This window comes from Malus domestica, chromosome 13 (genome assembly GCF_042453785.1).
Source record: "Malus domestica chromosome 13, GDT2T_hap1".
NCBI lineage: Eukaryota > Viridiplantae > Streptophyta > Magnoliopsida > Rosales > Rosaceae > Malus > Malus domestica.
Genome location: NC_091673.1, coordinates 41682141 through 41703119, shown reverse-complemented (window position 1 = coordinate 41703119; position 20979 = coordinate 41682141). Strand labels below are relative to the sequence as shown.

Genomic DNA, 20979 nt, shown 5'->3' with positions numbered 1-20979 from the left:
ATTAACAGGAATCCTAGCCATATATAATTAAACCATTTAATTATCCTTACTCATCTCCGTTGTTTCTTCAATCTCTACCTTATACGGCGTACGATCCATTAGGTTCATTTTAGCGAGGCAATGGGCTATTAGAACTCTTCAAATCAATTTAAACTTACTTTTCAATTCTCCCCTTAGTGATTATACACCTTTAGGGCTTCCACAAACCATGAGTGACACCTAGTAGTATGTCATGGCTACCCAAGCTAATCAAAAGAGGTGGATAACCTATTCAGTTTAGGATTACAATGCAATACAGTCTTTCTCTAATATAATACCCTTGACCACATTGTTTGATTTGATAGTTTATTCATGTCTATTATCCAATGTGATTCTCTTACTTATATGATTACCTTGAATGTGATTTGGAACCAATTCCTTAATCTCATTCATACTCTGGCCAGAGATTCTTAATCATATCAAAGAGTATTCTCCCTTAAACGGTTTGAAGTTTAGAGATCCCTTATTGTGCATTCACTTGTCTCCATGACTAAGTGGCTTAACCCCAACTATGCCGTGGACACCCTTTGATGGAGTGACTTTGACATAGTCAAAGATCAAATACCTAACCATAAGGCAACTATGATGTCTCAGGGCAAAGGACTGCTTTGCATTATCCCAACCATGAGTTTTCATGTGACATGAGTGTGAAAACTCCTTGTTGATCGCGTTTAGTGAACTCATTCCCTATTAAGCACCTACATGCTTGTCTTGGTGTCAGTCACATCAATGACTTGAGACCAGTCACTCTCTCTAAGAGGAGAGATAACACGTACTGATCTTAACAGATTGTCAATGCCCAATTGGCAATCATATGATCAGGAACGCTTATGATATGTATACGAAAGAGACTGGTCTTATGAATCTAAATTCTCCCAATTACATATTCCTTGGACTTATCGTTTAAGCATATAACATTTATATGAGGCGGCTTTAAACAATAATATGTGTCCTTTATATTAAACTAGATTAGTTTAACATGTGAAATGTCCATAAAGTATCATCATATGATTGGCTTTAGGGCACAATTACCATGCCTCTTTGGAGCTTCCATTGTTACTTCTAGGATAAACATCTTAAGATGAACTAATTTATAGAATCAAATCATAACCTCCAATGGAGTGTTATTTTCAATAAGACGTGAACTTTATTAATCTCCACTTCTGGTGAATTCAAAGCTTAGAACCTAAGCATAATTTACATCATATACATAATATCCACCATATACATCATCTTAGAGTGAGCTGGGACTCATACATAATATACATCATGTATTTAGCGAAAACGAAATTACAATAAAGGGTAACAAACCAGCTACACCCCTTGAAACCCTCTTCTTGAACCGCTACATATACTCTGTAAGAAACAACCCTACCATGTAAGAATGGTGCATGGGGCAAAATAAAACCTGGATAAGCTATGAAGTTGGTGTGAGTAACAATAATATGATATATGTATGTGAAAAGTCAATCAATCTCATTTATAAAACATTTCACAATTTTTTGCGTACAAAAATAATTCTCACTCACAAGATTAAATACAAACAAGCATTCAACCGACTTTTCTATTATGACCTGTACCTTAAATAAATGTATTTCATTACTGAGAAGTGTGAAATGACTAAAATACTCTTGGGGCGGGTATGTTCAATACATATAGACCTTTGAGTTTAAATTCATTTTGTTGTGTTTCTTATTTTATTCAATTAGTTTTCGTACTCACGAATGCGTGGGCAAAAGCAGAATTGAAAACAGACTTACAAAGCTAAGTTGTGATTTTGGGTTACAGAAGGGCAAAATGTTAATTCCATTTTGAGGAAATTTTTGAGTGGGTTTAGGACAACTCTCGGTCACTCTCTCTTCCTTCCTCATTCTTCCTCATGTTAACCTATATCAATTGAAGATCTTTGATGTATGTAATGAAGAACAATTTCTAGAGAGAGAGAGAGAGAGAGAGAGAGAGAGAAATATATATCTTTTCTTAATGAACAAGTAATACAAGGTACAATACTATTTATACACACCAATCTTAACTACCTAACTAACACAACTCCTAATCTTATGACAAGTGTAACAATCTTACACTCACTAACTCATACTCTAACATCCCTCCTCAATCTCTTGCTTTGATAAGCTAATCATGAGATTGTTACAATGAGTTTGAAATAAAGGAGCACTTAACCCTTTTGTCAATATATCTGCATATTGTTCTCTAGAGGAAACAAATTGCACAAAAAGCTGTTGTTTTGCCACTCTTTCCCTAACAAAATGCACATCAATCTCAATATGCTTTGTCTTTTGATGCTGAATCGGATTGAATGAGATAGCAATGGCAGACATATTGTCACAAAATAATACTGGAGCTTTAGAAATGCGATCATGCATAAACACAAGTAATTGTTTGATCTAATCGAGTTCAGCAGAGGTAGTAGATAAGGCATGATATTCAGCTTCAGTGGAGGACTTGGAAACAATTTGTTGTTTCTTAGAAGACCAAGACACAAGATTTGGTCCAAGAAATACAACTAATCCAGTAGTGGATTTTCGATCATTTGGGTCTCTTACCTAATCAGCATCACTGAATGCTGTTAAATTCAAATCTCCTTGATTATAACTAATTCCCAAGTGCATTGCTCCCTTTAAGTACCTCAAGATTCTCTTCACAGCTGTGAAATGGGCAACCATTGGATTTTGCATAAACTAGTAGACCTGATGCACAGAAAATGCAATATCAGGCCTGGTGAAAGTGAGATATTGCAATGCTCCTACAATGCTTTTGTACAAACTGGGGTTTCCATAAGGTTGACCATCATATTTAAACAATTTATTATAGGGTAGACATGGAGTATCACAAGGTTTTGACTCATTCATTTATTTCTTGATTAATAAATCTTGTACATATTTAGTTTGTGACAGAAATAACCCAGTTTTGGTATTGGAAATTTGTATTCCCAGAAAATAATGCAAGACCCCTAAGTCTTTGATCTCAAACTCAACTGTGAGAGATTGAATAACCTCTTGAATTGCATTGGATGTACTGCCAGTAATAATGATGTCATCAACATACAATAATAAAATGACAATCTCATAATCCACTTGTTTCACAAATAAGGAAGAATCAGAGTATGTATTCTTGGACCCCAGTGTCGGTAGAGATGTAGTAAACCTCTCATTCCAAGCTCTGAGAGCTTGTTTTAAACCATATAAGGATTTATAAAGTTTGCAGACCAAAGTTGGATGATTGGGATCCACAAATCTAGGAGGTTGAGTCATGTACACTTCTTCTTGGAGAATGTCATGCAGAAATGCATTCTTTACATCTAACTACCTTAAATTCCAACCACAATTTGCTACAAGTGCCAATAGAATCCTCATTGTAGTTGGCTTAACTACAAGACTAAAAGTTTCTCCATAATCTTGTCTTGGTTCTTGACTGAATCCTTTAGCCACTAATCTAGATTTGTGTCTAGCGATGGACCCATCTGCACGCTTTTTGATCTTAAATATCCACTTACACCCAACCAAATTCTTATTTGTAGGCAAGGACACCAAACTCCATGTACCCTGAGAGTGAAAGCATCAACTTTTTCTTTCATAGCTGTCAACCAAACAAAAACTGTTAAAGCTGTCTTGTAAGTAGCTGGCTCAACTAGAGACAAATCAACACCACCAGACTCTTGGAGAGTTGTTAGGAAACCCTTCTTTTTCACAATTCCAATTTTACTTCTGGTTTGCATTGGATGCAAATTCATAGGGGGAATCTTCAGAACTACTTGCAAAGTTTTAGGTTGAAATGGAGAAACAATTGATGTTGCTTCATTATTGGACTCAAGTACCATTTGGATTGATGAAGAAGATTCAGATGTACCAGTAATGGACATAGGTGAATTTTGAACAAATGGAGAGGGTGAGGATGGCAGGGGTGATATATGTGGTGATGAAGAACATGGATAAGGTGAATTACTAAGTGTAGTAGATGTATTAGAGGTAGTGGTATCATGAGATGCAGGTAAGACAACAATATTAGTATTTGTGACAATAGGTAAAGAAGATGATGTACTTGGCATCACATGAGATCTATGTGGTGGCTTGGAGTGCATCAATAAGTTTGTATATGGATAATCATGTTCATCAAATACAATATGCCTAGAAATGTAGGTTCTCTTCCTAGACACATCGTAACAAATGTACCCCTTATACTGAGATTCATGTCCTAAAAAGACACACTTAATGGTTTTTGGTTGAAGTTTGTTGTTGAGATATGGTTTTAGCAAGGGATAGTAGGCACAACCAAATATTCTTAAATGAGAAATTGCTGGAACATCTCCAAATAGAACTTCAAAGGGAGAGTTATCATGTAAAATTGGTGTGGGCATTTTATTAATGAAGTAAGATGCAGTTTGAATAGCATAGGACCATAAAAAAGATGGTAACTTGGCATTTTGCAATAAAGTGATGGTGGTTTCTATAAGGTGTCTATGCTTTCTCTCAGCCAATCCATTTTGTTCAGGAGTATATAGACATGACTTTTGATGAATGAAACCCTTATCTTTAAGAAAGGATTGAAATTGTTTATTGACATACTCCCCCCCCCCCCCCCAATCACTTTGTTAAGTTTGAATAAAGCTTGAGAACTGAGTTTGAACATATTTGTAAAAAGTAACAAACATAGAACACAAGTCACTTTTATTGATTAATGGAAAAAGCCAACAATGCCTTGTACATTCATCAACGAATATCACATAGTACTTATATCCATTTACTGAAATACAAGAAGAAGGGCACCAAAGGTCACTATGTATAGTTTGGAAGGGTTGTACAAACTTATTGACACTTTGGTGAAAGGGAAGTTTACAAAACTTGCCTTGTAAGCAACTGTGACACATGACAGGTGAAGAAACCTGTTTACATTTGTACTTGAGCTTTAAGTAACATCAATGTAACAATCTTATTTGTAGGGTGTCTTAATCTATGATGCCAAGTAGAAGATGTTGGAAGTATGCCCACAAAGCCACTCATTTGATGTAATAGTTTTTGGAATACTTATTGTATTAAACTTTTATATGTTTAATGAAAGGCAAAGCTTATTGTTAATCACTATTTATTGTATCATGTGCTGAAGCAATAAGGGAATCCAAGGGATGTATTTGATCTAAGAGACAAGTGATTTAAGTAAGTTAGATTATCGAGACCTTTCTCTTATGTTCATTCCTAAAACGTTCCTAGCCATAGGATTGCCAATTGGGCATTGACAATCCGCTAAGGTTAGTATGTGTTATGTCGACTCAAGTGTGAGTATGACTAGTCTCAAGTCATTTGGTGTTGGACACTAAGACAAACACATAGGTGCTCGAAAGAGTAATCGAGTACACTAAACTACGATCAAAAGAGAGTTCGAACATACATGTCATGTAAGAACTCGATAGTTGCAATATGCAAAGTAGTCCTTTGACCTGAGGCATCATAGATGTCTAATGGTTAGGTCCTTGACCTTTGATCATGTCAAAGGCATTCCATTGGAGTGTCCACGACATTGTTGGGGTCAAGCTATCTAGTCATGTAGGCATATGAATGCACAACAAGGGATCTCTAACCTTCCATGGTGGAAGGAGAATACTTTAAGATGTGATTCGAGAGTCTTTGGCCAAAGCATATGAATATGACTTAGGAAGTTTGTTCCAAATCTTATTCAAAAGAATCATATGGAGAAGTATCACATTGGATAGTAGACATGAAACAAACTATCACTTAAACAATGTGATTAAGAGTATTGTATTAGAAAAGGACCGTATTGCATTGTAGTTGTAACTGGATAGGTTCTCCAACCAATTCTACTTAGCTTGGGTAACCATGACATGCTGCTAGGTGTCACTCATGGTTTGTGGAAGCCCTGATGATTAGCAAACACTAATTTTAAGGGAGAATTGAAATGTGGTTTCAATTCACAATTGATCGTTAAGAGTAACAATTGCCCACTACCTCGCCAAATGGAACCTAATGGATCGTACACCGAGTAAGGATGAAAGTGAAGAAATTAAATGAAATGGATATGCAATTAAATGGTTTAATTGAAGAATGGTCAAGATTAATTAATTAGTTAATTAATTTTACGAAAGGTTCGTATTGGGCTTTTAAGTTGGTTTTGGGTTTCGGTGCCCAAAAGTGTTTTGGTCCACAAGGCCCATTATGTTTAAGTTGTATGACAACTAAAACAAAATGGGCAATAAGCCCAATCACAACAAATAGGCCGGCCATGGTGAGGAGAGGGTGAAGGTTTGCTTAATTGCAAGTTTGCCACTCACCTAAGAAAAGTGTTATAAAAGCAACTTTATAGCTATTTTTCTCATAAGGGTTTTTCTTGTAGAAAAGAGGTGAAACCTATTCTCTCTTTTTCAACAAGGAGGCCGGCCACTTAGAGGAGATTTATCTAGCAATCTTTTCTTCTCTAAGTCATCCATTTCATCTTCACACCTCACCCTTGGTGTGGAGACTTAGAGACACCAAACCTTTGGTGTTTTGGAGATCCTTTCCTCACATCCTCAAGGACCAAAGGAGCACAAAAGGAGAAGGAAATCACAAGCAAGATCCAAGGAGCTTGGAGGTGACTTGAAGGCCCTCCACTTGGGTGAATCCCTTGTGTAAACAAGGATGAGCTTCAAGGGTAAAGAATCTTTAAATTCTTCATTCTCTTTAATGTTGTTAAAGAGTCTTTTGGTTCACCATTCACTAGGCTTTAAAAGTCATGGGTTTTATGAATTGTTTTTTAATGCATGCCTACTTTAATGTGCTAATAGTTTGCATATGTATTCAAATGTTCTTACTTGTTCTTAGCTAGGACAAAATTTTTCCTTCAAGTGGTATCAGAGCCTAGGCCTAGTTTATGGTGAATCCTTTTGGGTTTTGTATATTTCATGATTTATGATTTAAGTGTTGTAAATGTTACAAGCTTTGTTCTTGCTTATTGAATAAGTTTTGTTTGAAAATTTTGCATCTCAAATGTTGTAGATGTAGTTCATTAAAGCATGAATATTGGAACTAAAATTTGGTGCCATGTATGTTGGGAAATTCGGCCAAATCCAAAGGGTGATTTTTTGGGTTCATGTTTGTCTTGTTAAAATGGTTTTAAAGTGATTTTTGGAACCCCTAAGTACCCTAGGATATTAGCCCTCTTTTGAGTAGTGAAAATTTGAGTTTTATTGTGTGAAAACATTCATGGAGCTCTTATGAGTTTTCATGAGTGTTCTTCAATGTTCTTGAGTTTCTTACCAAGAACAAAAAGGTTTGGAATTTTGATTCAAAGTGTTTGGTGTTTTTCATAAAGTTTTGGTTTATTTGGATGGGTGATGGATTATTGGTGAGGGTTGATAAATGCCATTAAAGTTTTACAAAACATTTTCTTACACATAAACCCATCACCTTTATCTTCACCTAACTAATCCACCTGCATGTTCTACTTGCATAAAACTTTATTAAACCTTTGATTGTTTCACCAAAACCCTTTCACACTCTTTTACACTCAAAAACCGGCCACCCCCTAGTGGGGGTACTTTTGGGGCCTTTTATGCAATTACATAAAGTTTTGATAATTTTGTGTATTTGCACTTTGGCCCAAAAGTTTACGTTTTTATGTTAAGGCCCAAAAACTCTAAAGGACAAATTGTTTTGCTCCTTTAATGATGTTTTTACATTAGTAAAATTTTGGGTTCTAGTTGTAATTACATGAAGTTGTGGACTTTTGTGTTTTTACAAAGTAACCCCAAAAGTTTATGTATTTGCATTGTGGCCCAATTGTTGTGGTCATTGTTTTATTTTGGCCCAAATAAAATGAGAACAAAATGGTTTTGTCTCTTTAATGAGAATTGGATTTTCATTTCATTTAGTTCCATTTAAATCAATTCTATGGATCCGAAAACCAATTGTTTAAAGTTGTTTTCTTAGTTAATGTGATTGATTAAGAAAATGGTGATTATGAACCAAAGGCCTCAATAATTGAGCTATGTGATTGGCCGTTTTACATTATGAATGTTTGGGTTTAGTAGTGTAGAATTGAATGTAATTTGATTAGTTCTAATTTGTTGTAAATGGACATAAGTCCATCATTTGTGTTGTAAAAGGGCATAAGCCCTTCTTATTATTTCATGTATTCCTTTTTGTTTATATGTATGCAAATTGGAATAGTTGGGTCTAACGCCCAATAGGAAATAACGGTTTAATTGGATTAAACGCGTAACTAAAATCAACAACTATCTACCTTAAACCCAAGGTCCAACACAAGGCTCGTGTTGGATCAAATCAAACGGTTCATAATCATCCTAAAACCTAATATGACTATATAGTCCATATGAGGATGCAAAGCATTCGTTAGTAGTTCCATATAGTCTCGCTTGTTTCATCGAAATAGTGGGAGTATTATATACTACTAAATCATATTAACTTGGACCAATGGTTGTGATAGGCCCAAAGTTCTTTTAATAAGATTAAAATGTTTTTGATGTAGCCCAACACTACTCCCTCAACAAAACGAATATTAAGTTGATAAGCGAGAGATGTTTTGAACATCTCTTCGTAGGCCTTCCACCGTGGTGGGCTCCAATCGTTTGTGACTCATGCACCGGCTTCACCCTATCATGGGGAAGTTCAAACTATGTGCTTACATCCAAGAGGAGTCCATAAACATATGATGAAGTGAGTGTAGGCAACGAGGATGGCCGACATCGTATCATCGTGAGGCTATTCTTGAACCCTTCACGAACCAAGCATGGTGGGAATAACTTGACTAAGTGCAATGGTGCCGACATCGTATCATCGTGAGGCAACATTCTCTAGAGACCAAACAAGATGGGTAATTACAAAAGTTGTAAATAAATAAAGCGTTATTTTCTCATCATTATTTTTTCTAACCAACATCGTATCATCGTGAGGTGGGCTTGGTAATGGTGAGTCTCCCATACCCCGCTAAGAGTTCAATATAACTCTCGAATTCCATTGAGGGATGTGGAATTTGCCAAAAATAGTGGGTGGTACTATTTGATTTAAGACCCAATCAAGTAGTTTTGAAACAAACAATCTAATACGATTTCTATTATGTTATGTAGTTAACGACATGCCTAAAATAATACCCACCATTATACTTGACAAAAGGGGCCTTAGGGGCCAACGTTTCCTTGCTTAGTATTGCCACATTGAGAATGTCTCAAAGGTGAAAGACATATTGTATGTGCTTAAGCAATCCCCTCCTCATGTACCTCCTACGAAACTAGCTTCAAAGGAGGAGTGTCAAAATTATGTTAGACACTATGAGGATGACTTACAAGCCAAATGCTTAATCCTCACTTCACTTAGTGAGGAGCTTATGAAGCTACATAAGCACATGGACACTTCTTGTGCCATGGTTGAAAGTTTGCATAAGATGCATGACAATGAGACTAGTAATGTACGATTCTCAAATGTTTGTAGTCTAATGAATGCCAAAATGGTAAAGGGGACATCAGTCTATAAACATGGACAAAAGATGGAAAGGATCTTTCAAGATCTTCAAAGTTTAGGAACTTCCATCGATGGGAAAATGGCCCAAGATTTTTTCCTTGCATCTCTCTCGGATGATTTCACTAAGTTTATTGTAAACTATAAAGTGAATAGATTCGATCATTCTTTAAACGAGATGATTGACATGTGCTATAAATTTGAAAAAGGTTTCAAAAAGGACAGTGGGAGTGAGAATGCAAACACAAGGAAAAGGTTGCATAAGAAGAAGGCAAAGAAATCCAAGGGAACATGCTTTCATTATGGAAAGGATGAACGTTGGAAGAAGAAATACAGGGTGCGCATTGCGAGCCTTATGACACGAACTTTTGAAGAGACTATTTCTGTCATAGAAAGTTCTTTTACAGTGAGCTCCAATTCCTGGATATTTGATTTAGGCGCTAGTCAACATATCTGTAATACGATGCAGGGACTAGCGGGGAGCAAGTCACTGCGCAATGGGGAGATGGATGTGCAAGTTGGGAACGGCACTAAAATCTCTGCAAAAGCAATAGGCACCTACATGCTTAAACTACCCTCTAGGGAAGTCCTGGAACTTAAAAATTGTTATATTTTCCTTCATGTATAAAGAATTTGATTTCCATCTCTAAGCTTTTACGAGATGGGCACTCAGTATTGTTTGACAAAATGAGTTGCACTTTATACTTGAATGGTCGTATTATCTCTCATGGTAATATGATAGAGGGACTTTTTCACCTAGAGACGAATAGTGGGATGCACTGTATTGAAAGCGGGAATACCTCAAAACCCAAAAGGGCTAGAGAAGAAGTTAACCAAGAAAAGATGTGGCATCTTAAACTTGGACATGTGAACCTTGATAAGATTCACAAGATGTCGAAAGACGGATATTCCGCCCATTAGGTAATGACCAAATGGGTACTTGTGAATGTTGCTTGAAAGGGAAGATGACCAAATCTCCATTTACTGGAAAAGGAGAGCGTGCCACTGAAATTCTAGGGTTAATCCACACTGACGTATATGGACCTATGTCTACTACGTCGAGAGGAGGCTTCTCCTACTATATCACATTCACCGACGATCACTCTCGGTTTGGCTATGTGTATCTTATGAAGTACAAGTCAGAATCCTTTGAAAGGTTCCAAGAGTTCAAGAATGAAGTTGAGAAGCAAACTGGGAAACAGATAAAGATCCTAAGATCGGATCGAGGGGGTGAATATCTGAGTAATGAGTTCCTAGATTATCTCAAAGAGTGTGGAATAATATCACAATGGACTCCACCGGGAACTCCACAACTTAATGGAGTTTCTGAAAGGAGAAATCGAACCTTGATGAACATGGTTCGTTCTATGATGAGTTCCACTGATCTACCAGTAACATTCTTGGGATACGCTCTATATACAGCAGCTTACTTGCTTAATAGAGTACCTTCCAAGTCAGTTTCACAAACGCCCTATGAGATATGGCATGGAAGAAAGCCAAGTCTTAATCACATTAAGATTTGGGGTTGTGAAGCATATGTCAAGAAGCTTGAAGCGAGATCAGTAAGATGCTAATTTGTGGGATATCCTAGAGAAACTATGGGATATGAGTTCTACCATCCTGACGACTAGAAAGTCTTTGTCGCTAGAACTGCTAAGTTTCTAGAGGACGAATTTGTTCTCAAATGAACTATAAGCAAAGAGATGGAAATTAATGAGATTAATGATGAACCACAAACCAGCACTCGACAAGTTGACAACCCTGTTCCTGAACCCCTAGCTCCACGTAGATCTGAACGGGTTAGTAAGCCATCTAAGAGGTATGGCTTAAATAATGACTTTGCGGAATTGCACTTTCTAGGTGGCAATGACACAAATGAGGACCCTAGGGACTACACTAAAGCAATGTCCGACATTGATTCAAAGAGATGGCAAGAAGCCATGAAATCCGAGATGGATTCCATGTATCAAAATCAGGTCTGGACTCTTGTAGACCCTCAAGAAGGTATAGTACCTGTTGGAAACAAATGGGTCTTCAAGAGGAAGATAGGCGTTGATGGGAACGTGGAGACTTATAAGGCTAGACTCGTAGCTAAGGGTTACAGGCAACGAGAAGGGATTGACTATGAAGAAACCTTCTCTCCTGTAGCCATGATTAAGTTCATTCGGATTTTGCTTGCTATAGCTACGTACCATGATTATGAGATATGGCAAATGGATGTGAAAACGGCCTTTCTGAACGGCTACCTAGAGGAAGGGCTCTATATGACTTAACCCGAAGGTTTCGTGTCCAAGTCTGAAAAGACTAAGGTATGCAAGCTTCAAAGGTCCATTTATGGACTTAAGCAAGCCTCCAGGAGCTGGAACATTCGTTTCGATACTGAAATCAAAACGTTTGGTTTTACTCAAAACGAAGACGACAATTGTGTTTATCAAAAAGTCGTTGGGGATGCAGTGGTATTCCTAGTGTTATATGTAGATGACATATTACTATTCGGGAATGACATTGCAGTACTTTCTTCTGTAAAAGTGTGGTTGTCCAAAACCTTCCACATGAAAGATTTGGGAGATGCATCTTATGTACTTAGGATAAAGCTCTATCGTGATAGATCCAGAAAATTAATCGGATTATCCCAATCCATGTACATAGATAAGGTGCTAAGTAGGTTCCAGATGGAACAATCTAAGAAAGGTTTTCTTCCTGTAAGACATGGAATTCACCTTTCTACGTCCATGGAACCTAAAACTCCTGAAGAGATGCCGCAAATGAGTGTTATTCCTTGTGCTTTTGCTATAAGAAGTCTCATGTATGCCATGATATGCACAAGGCCTGATATCGCATATGCTGTGAGCATTACTAGTCGATATCAATCTAACCTAGGATCAGAACACTGGACAGCTGTCAAGATGGTCCTTAAGTACTTAAGAAGAACTAAGGACATGTTCCTCGTTTATGGAGGAGCAACAGAGTTGCGAGTGGAAGCCTATACAGATGCAGATTTCCAATCTGACGTCGATGATAGAAGTTCCAACTCCGGATATGTATCACTTTAAATGGTGGGGCTGTCAGTTAGAAGAGCAAGAAACAAAGTGTAATTGCAGATTCCACAACAGAGGCTGAATATGTCGCTGCAGCTGAAGCCGGCAAAGAAGCGTTCTGGATGAAGAAGTTCATAACTGAACTTGGAGTGGTTCCAACCATTACATCACCAGTAACTTTGTACTATGATAATAGTGGGGCGATAGCTCAAGCCAAGGAACCCAGGGCACATCAAAAGAACAAGCATTTTGACAGACGCTTTAATATCATTAGAAGATATGCTGCGGAGGGGAAAGTCAAGATCCTCAAAGTTGCCTCAGCCGATAATGTAGCAGATCCACTAACGAAGCCAATGTCTCAAATCCAACTTGACCACCATATGGAAAAGATGGGTATTAGATACATGGGAGGATGGCTTTGAGTGCAAGTGGGAGATTGTTGGAAGTATGCCCACAAAGCCACTCATTTGATGTAATAGCTTTTGGGATACTTATTGTATTAAACTTTTATATGTTTAATGAAAGGCAAAACTTATTGTTAATCACTATTTATTGTTTCATATGCTTAAGCAATAAGGGAATCTAAGGGATGTATTTGATCTAAGAGACAAGTGATTTAAGTAAGTTAGATTATCAAGACCTTTCTCTTATGTTCATTCCTAAAACGTTCCTAGCCATAGGATTGCCAGTTGGGCATTGACAATCCGCTAAGGTTAGTATGTGTTATGTCGACTCAAGTGTGAGTATGAATAGTCTCAAGTCATTTGGTGTTGGACACTAAGACAAACACATAGGTGCTCGAAAGAGTAATCGAGTACACTAAACTACGATCAAAAGAGAGTTCGAACATACATGTCATGTAAGAACTCGATAGTTGCAATATGCAAAGTAGTCCTTTGACCTGAGGCATCATAGATGTCTAATGGTTAGGTCCTTGACCTTTGATCATGTCAAAGGCATTCTATTGGAGTGTCCACGGCATTGTTGGGGTCAAGCTATCTAGTCATGTAGGCATATGAATGCACAACAAGGGATCTCTAACCTTCCATAGTGGAAGGAGAAGTATCACATTGGATAGTAGACATGAAACAAACTATCACTTAAACAATGTGATTAAGAGTATTGTATTAGAGAAGGACCGTATTGCATTGTAGTTGTAACTGGATAGGTTCTCCAACCAATTCTACTTAGCTTGGGTAACCATGACATGCTGCTAGGTGTCACTCATGGTTTGTGGAAGCCCTGATGATTAGCAAACACTAATTTTAAGGGAGAATTGAAATGTGGTTTCAATTCACAATCGATCATTAAGAGTAACAATCGCCCACTACCTAAATGGAACCTAATGGATCATACACCGAGTAAGGATGAAAGTGAAGAAATTAAATGAAATGGATATGCAATTAAATGGTTTAATTGAAGAATGGTCACGATTAATTAATTAGTTAATTAATTTTACAAAAGGTTCGTATTGGGCTTTTAAGTTGGTTTTGGGTTTCGGGGCCCAAAAGTGTTTTGGTCCATAAGGCCCATTATGTTTAAGTTGTATGACAACTAAAACAAAATGGGCAATAAGCCCAATCACAACAAATAGGCCGGCCATGGTGAGGAGAGGGTGAAGGTTTGCTTAATTGCAAGTTTGCCACTCACCTAAGAAAAGTGTTATAAAAGCAACTTTATAGCTATTTTTCTCATAAGGGTTTTTCTTGTAGAAAAGAGGTGAAACCTATTCTCTCTTTTTCAACAAGGAGGCCGGCCACTTAGAGGAGATTTATCTAGCAATCTTTTCTTCTCTAAGTCATCCATTTCATCTTCAAACCTCACCCTTGGTGTGGAGACTTAGAGACACCAAACCTTTGGTGTTTTGGAGATCCTTTCCTCACATCCTCAAGGACCAAAGGAGCACAAAAGGAGAAGGAAATCACAAGCAAGATCCAAGGAGCTTGGAGGTGACTTGAAGGCCCTCCACTTGGGTGAATCCCTTGTGTAAACAAGGATGAGCTTCAAGGGTAAAGAATCTTTAAATTCTTCATTCTCTTTAATGTTGTTAAAGAGTCTTTTGGTTCACCATTCACTAGGCTTTGAAAGTCATGGGTTTTATGAATTGTTTTTGAATGCATGCCTACTTTAATGTGTTAATAGTTTGTATATGTATTCAAATGCTCTTACTTGTTCTTAGCTAGGACAAAATTTTTCCTTCAGAAGATAGTACTAGCTGACCAAGATATGCTTGAGGTTGATATTTGGTGGTTTTGAGGACAGAATGAGAGGATGCTAGAGGGATGAGATAAAGTCCATTACTGTACAACCCTTTGTAGAGAATCCGCCATGTGGCCTTGTCCTAAATCCAAAGGAAAAATGTATCAAAAATTAGCCAACAATTGTTATCCAAGCACATCCTATGAACTGACAACTAGTTTTGTGTCAATTTTGGAATATAGAGCACTGAATTCAAGTTTATTTGTTTCACTCTTGTATTAATAATAGATTTACCAATATGTGATACTAATAAACCTTCACCATTGACTGTTTGAAAGGTTTCATTAGTTGGATAAGGAGTTTCTAAAGACATGTTAGACAGATCGGCAGTCATGTGGTTTGTTGCACCAGAATCAGTGAGCCATACTTGAGGTAGATTCTGAGATGTGGATGCCTAAGTGGGTTGTATTGCAATATGCATGGCTTTCATAGAAAATTGTTGAGACTGGTAGTGCTGAGATGAAGAATGTCCAACTGACTGAGAAGACATCTGAGGATAATTCTGATGTGAACCAACACCAACAAAATTCAGACCTTTGTCATTATAGAAGCAGTAACATGTGGTATGATTTATTTTTCCACAAATGTAAGACTTGGATCTCTTAGGAGGCTTAGAACCACAAAATGGAGCAGTATGACCTTCACTGTTGCATAATTGACATGTAGGAATAAGAGGTGCATATGGTGAAGAGTAGTATGTAGTTGGTGATTGACCAAGAACACCTGGATTTGGTGTAGGCAACTTATGAGTTTGTGTATAAAACTGTTGTCTTGGATCTCTGACTTTGATTGAACTTTCCCTTACCCTTGTTTCTATTAAAAGACTTATAACCTCCATTAATATAAGAAGATTGTCCATGAGAACCATTAGACTACTGAAATGTTGGTGCTTAAGACATATTAGGTCTAGAGTTGGTAGCCATAGCAGTGAGATAAAATGGTACAACAGAGATATTATCCACAATACTTTCTTCAGCTATTAATTGATATCAAAATTCTTTAAGGGTAATAACACTCTCTCTACCCCTAACCACACATCTAAATGTATTATATTCAGGAGGGAGTCCATTCAAAGCTAGAATTACAACGTCTTCATCAACAAAGTAAACACATATAGCTGCCAAGTAATACCTAGCCTCTTTGATTTTATGCAAATACTGAGTTATAGTATAAGACCCTTTTCTGATGTTTTTCAAATTAGACTTCATTTGGAAAATGCTAGTTCTTGACACAGTGGAAAATTGTTCTTTTAAGGCAAATCCAAAGATATTTAGAGCTTTTACTATCAATTGCACAAGACATAGCAACAACAAATAAAGTCGCAATAATAAGTTGCATAACAACCCTGTCATGCATTTTCTATACTAGCAATTCATCATATTCCACAAAAGTAGAACAATCGGAAGAATTTATACCAGATTCAGCAGAGACAGTATTAGCAGGGCAAAGATTGGAGCCATAAGCAAATCCCATAATTCCATTGCTTTCCAGCATGAGTTGCATCTAAAAATGACAATTCAGGTAGTTTGAATCATCTAATTTCATGTTTACAGAAGTAGAAATCGTAGAAATTAGAGCTGTGATTGGAGATTGAAGAATCGTAAGTTGTGCTACAATAGAGAACTGAACCAAATCGTTGTTCAAAGAAGAAAGTCATTGAAGACTAATCACAAACACTTGGATTGAACAATTCAGAGAAATACAGAAGAAAATTGATCACAAATCAAGATCGAGCCAAACCCTAGAAAATGAGGGTTTCAAGAAGATGAAGAATCTTTGAAGATCCAGAAACAGAAATCAAAGGCAGCTGAAGACAAATTTGAAGGTAGAGGAAGCAAGAATATAGATGATAGTATCATGCGCAAGCATCAGAGGTGATTGATACCATGTTAACCTATATCAATTGAAGATCTTTGATGTATATAATGAAGAACATTTTCTAGAGAGAGGGAGAGAGATAAATGTACAAGGTACAATATTATTTATACACACCAATCTTAACTACCTAACTAACACAGCTTCTAATCTTATGACAAGTGTAACAATCTTACACTCATTAACGCACACTCTAACAGAGATCTCCCTCTTTCTAACTCTGCAACTCTCACTCTCTCTCTCTCTCTAGCTCACCAAGAACACTCACCCAAACAACGACCAATCTTGACCAAATCTCAACTCCAAACTACCAAAATCAGAACCACCATGAGGAACTCAATGGTGGTCTTGCATGCGTGGTGGCAGGGAGGTGAAGAACTTGAACTCTAGTTCTAAGTGAGTTTTCTGGCGAAGTTCGTGGTGAAAAGTGACGAGCTGGCCTTCAATTTAGCTTAGGATCATCTCTAATGGATCCCAAGTAACTTCAGTCACCGTGTGATGAATTTGAGCTATGAATCGAGGCTCTAACCTCTGCAAACCTCTATGTGTTGTTTTGCATTTTTCGATGAGGAAGTCTGGCCAAACCTTGGTGAACTTGAGGTGAATTCAGTCCCAAATCGTCCTAATTTGTGTTTGGGTAAACTTTCGAACATTTTTGTGAAGTTTTGATTGAAAATTTTGTGACAACATGCTAATTCGAAGCTTTGTGCAATTTTTTAAAATTTGCAAAATTCGGCAACAGAGGATGGCAGCCGATGACGGATTTAACGGCGAAGAAGGTGACTTTTGTTAATTCTAATGGAATCTTAGATGACGAAGGTATATTCCTTTACCCCTTTAGAATCAATCTCCGCCTGACACGTGGCTGCGCCGGATTACAACTGCCATTGTTCTGGCGTAGCTAGACAACAACCACTGTGACAGTGGCGAGTACAACAATGCGTTTGACCACAACAAGGATGAGGCCTCCACCAGGGACCAAGTGGCACGTGAAGTTTTTGGTCTTTTACAATGTGTCTGGCAACCTCAACTATATTGGTAAAATATAGGTTTGTACTAAAAAACTGAGCGTCTTTATTGTAAAAGTGGTTCAACCGCTTACACGCCAAACTCTAAATGTACTTGGGAGTATCCGATCATAGAACACTCTACCTCACTAAGAAAGCTGATGAAGTGACCTCTTTCGGCGGAACAATCAAAGACTCTTTGACTACGACAACAACAACAACAACAAAACCTTATCCTACTAAGTGCAGTCGGCTACTACAAAACAATTCTTGAGTGACACCATACATGATACATATCCATCTATACCTCTGTTTGGGAAGTGTAATAATATGAAGTATGAAACACCTGGACCTTAAAAAGTTTAGTGAACAAATACTACAATCTGAACCTTCTAACACAGGGCCATTACTATAACGACATATTGCCCCGCAAATAACAATTTGTTGGAGTTTTTAGGATGACAACAAAACCTACCGATTCTGTAATATTCTTGAAATCTGGAAAGTATATGTATTCCCATTAATTTGTGGATCGTACAAAAAAGCTTCTGGAAAATGAAGAGATCGAAGAAATGAAAATAAAGAACCAAAATGGATTATATTGCCAAACGTGTCCTAACATAGAGTTTTATCAAGAAAGTTGTTAGAAATTTAGAAAGATAAGACTCACTAACCCATCTTTCCAGTCAGAACAACTTACCTTGCACAGAAAACACCTCACTTTTGAGTCCAATCTTTCCCCTTTATGGATTTTTGTTCTCTTTTCCCTCCCCTGCTAAAGTTTGCGTAATACTATACTATTAAGTTATACTTAGACCTACCAATGGATCGGTTTTTGTGGAAATTTAAGTTGATTGTTTGAACGTACAAGAGGGTATATATAAAATGAGGGAGATGGTTACAAGCAACTTTCCCTTGACAAACTCTACTAAGCGGGTAAACCCTAGAGCTGTCATCCCTTAAATTAAGGGAATCCAGCAAATAACTAGCACACAAATATCAACAAGTCAACTAGTGGTCAATCTTCCTCAAATTAAGGAATTAGGCTTAATAATGAATCCCATGGAAAGAGGAAACTGAGGACTGACAGCATGGGTACCAGTCACCCCATATCATAGCCCATATCGTCCAATAGTTTTTGATCCGTATTTGATCTGAATCCGATGTGATATGGATTGACATTCTCAATGTGATGTTCCGAATCTGGTAACCTGTTAGCTAACAAATCAGATATGGATTTGAGTTGATACAATCCGATAAAATACCATTGATAAATGGATCAAATGTGGATTAGGCCGATCCAATCAGAATCAGATCCGTTTACTGGTCTAGTTTACTCTTTTAATGTCCATGTTTCTTGATTTGGTCACTAACTTAGGTTTCTTTTCATTTGTTGTCAAATCACTCATTGCCTACGCAGGAAAGGGTTCGTTCAGTAAAAGGCGGCGTCGAGTTTCTTGAATTGTGCGAGTTTGAGAGAATGGAAGGGGGAGAGTTCTTGCTTCTTCCTAGGGAAAAGGTTGACATGGCAGTGCTGAACTCAGCTGGATCGGAGCTCGACTGTGCAATCAAGAATCCCTTTTTCGCTCTTTAGATTTGTTTATTACAGCACCAATTTTTTTCCTTTCTGATAGAATAATTTTTTTATATATGTTTAATATGCAGAAACCCAAGACGTATTTCTTGCATCATTTTATTGACATCGATAACTGTATCGGGTGAATGACCAATAATGTGTATTTTTTTTTGTCAAAAAGAGCCGAGGGAAGGGGCTTTTAACTTGGACAGTGGTATCATTTAATACTACAGTCTAATAGTATTATTTTTTACTTGTAAGTAAGAGGCTTTAGGTTTGATTCTCGTCAAAAATGAATTTGAACCATATTATTGTTAGTCCAATGTCAGGTTAAGTTCATCAATTCTTCCTTAACGTAGATAATATCGTTTGTTAAAAAAAAAATGACAGTGGTAGCATATTTGCATTAAGTCATCTTCCTATTATATATGACCAATTCGGGAAATGTAGTATCGTATTCCTTTCGTTAAATTACATATTTCGTATCAATAGTTCATTGAATCATTTGCCATTAAAATGTATTACTGAGGATCAGCAGTCCAACCTTTAACAAATAACAAAAGGACAGTTAAACTTGCTTTTATTTTGATTTCCCTTTTTCATTGGTTCCAACTTCATGTCTTTTTCTAAAGTTCAAGGATTTGAATCCCATCCAGATTCAAATTGTGGTGATCTTAGGGATACATTCTAGTTATTCATTGTACATCATGTAAACATAAATTATTTGAACTTTTTTATTTAACATTAAACACAAATAATACCTAACGAAAAATGATCGTACAATGTATGATGAACGACTAAGATGTGAGGATTTCTAGGATCCCCACAAAGAATCCGGAGAAGATCCTCATCCAAAGTTAAAGTAATCTATTTTCCTAAAGTTAAAGTAAAATCTCTTTTTGTAAACTTAAGAGTAATCTCTTTTCGTAAACTTAAAGTAATCTCTTTTTCTAAAGTTAAAAGTAATATGAACCCTTTTTTCTTAGGAGCATTTTTACTCACCATCATATATTATGATGTATGTTCACCATTTTATTTATCATCACTAGAAGAATTTGAATTTCGAGATTCGTGTAGTAGATAGGCATAAATCTTAAAATTTAAACTCATCTTACGGTGATAATAGAGTGATGAGCTTCACCACCACTTGAGAGTGGTGAGCAAAAAAGCATTTTTTTTCTTTCTTTGGTACCAACTTCATCTCTTTTCATAAAGTTAAAGTGACATGAAGACTTTTTTCATGCAATTTCTTTCTCAAATTAAGTGTTCTAATTACTAGAGTTTTGAGCTCCCACGACCTTTAATGCCAATTGATTGCCTGTTATCCACACCTCTTTAGCTAGGATGGGCAAAAATGGAAACCGAAACACAGATCGAACTGAATTGCACTTAACAGTTCTATTTTTACAGTTTTAAAACGATTTCGATTTGAAAACAACCACAAGCTAAAAAACGATTTAGTTTTGGTTCTTAATATATGGAACCGAAAGGGATCCTGTGACGACTTGTCCTTAGTTCTCATTGCAATTTCTTTTCCGTTGGTGTAATTTGACAATTTTACCCTTCTTTGGACAAAAGTGCAATTTGACGTGGACGTAGTTTTTCGAATGTTGTTTCTTTTTCCTGGTTTTGTACTTAAAAAGTACTCGTCGTTATGAACTCGTGATAGACTCAAATCATATCTGTAACGGAAAAGTTACACT

At 36.9% G+C, this 20979-nt stretch overlaps 1 long non-coding RNA gene across 1 annotated transcript in view; it reads right to left on the bottom strand.

Moving 5' to 3' along the window:
- Window positions 1-1163: 1163 nt before the first annotated feature.
- Window positions 1164-20979, bottom strand: part of LOC139190377 (uncharacterized) — a 35055-nt gene continuing 15239 nt past the window's right edge. Inside the window, exon 3 of the long non-coding RNA XR_011574576.1 lies at window positions 1164-1395. This is a non-coding gene — a long non-coding RNA (uncharacterized lncRNA). The remainder of the gene's footprint in view (window positions 1396-20979) is intronic.